At 34.7% G+C, this 493-nt stretch overlaps 1 protein-coding gene across 8 annotated transcripts in view; it reads left to right on the forward strand.

The window, feature by feature from the left end:
- Positions 1 to 493, forward strand: part of CACNA2D1 (calcium voltage-gated channel auxiliary subunit alpha2delta 1) — a 507,150-nt gene that overhangs the window by 247,540 nt on the left and 259,117 nt on the right. The window lies entirely within an intron of this gene.

Genomic DNA, 493 nt, shown 5'->3' on the forward strand with positions numbered 1-493 from the left:
TGTTCTGGTTCTGTAAAAAATGCCATTGGTAATTTAATAGGGATTGCATTGACTCTGTAGACTGCTTTGCGTGGTATAGTCACTTTCGCAATATTGATTCTTCTAATCCAAGAACATGGTATATCTCTCCGTCTCTTGGTATCATCTTTATTTCTTTCATCAGTGTCTTATAGTTTTCTGCATACAGGTCTTCTGTCTCCCCAGGGAGGTTTATTCCTAGGTATTTTATTCTTTTTGTTGCAATGGTAAATGGGAGTGTTTCCATGATTTCTCTTTCAGATTTTTCATCATTAGTGTATAGGAATGCAAGAGATTTCTGTGCATTAATTTTGTATCCTGCAACTTTACCAAATTCATTGATTAGCTCTAGTAGTTTTCTGGTGGCATTTTTAGGGTTCTCTATGTATAGTATCATGTCATCTGCAAACAGTGACAGTTTTACTTCTTCTTTTCCAATTTGTATTCCTTTTATTTCTTTTTCTTCTCTGATTGC

This window comes from Physeter macrocephalus, chromosome 5 (genome assembly GCF_002837175.3).
Source record: "Physeter macrocephalus isolate SW-GA chromosome 5, ASM283717v5, whole genome shotgun sequence".
NCBI lineage: Eukaryota > Metazoa > Chordata > Mammalia > Artiodactyla > Physeteridae > Physeter > Physeter macrocephalus.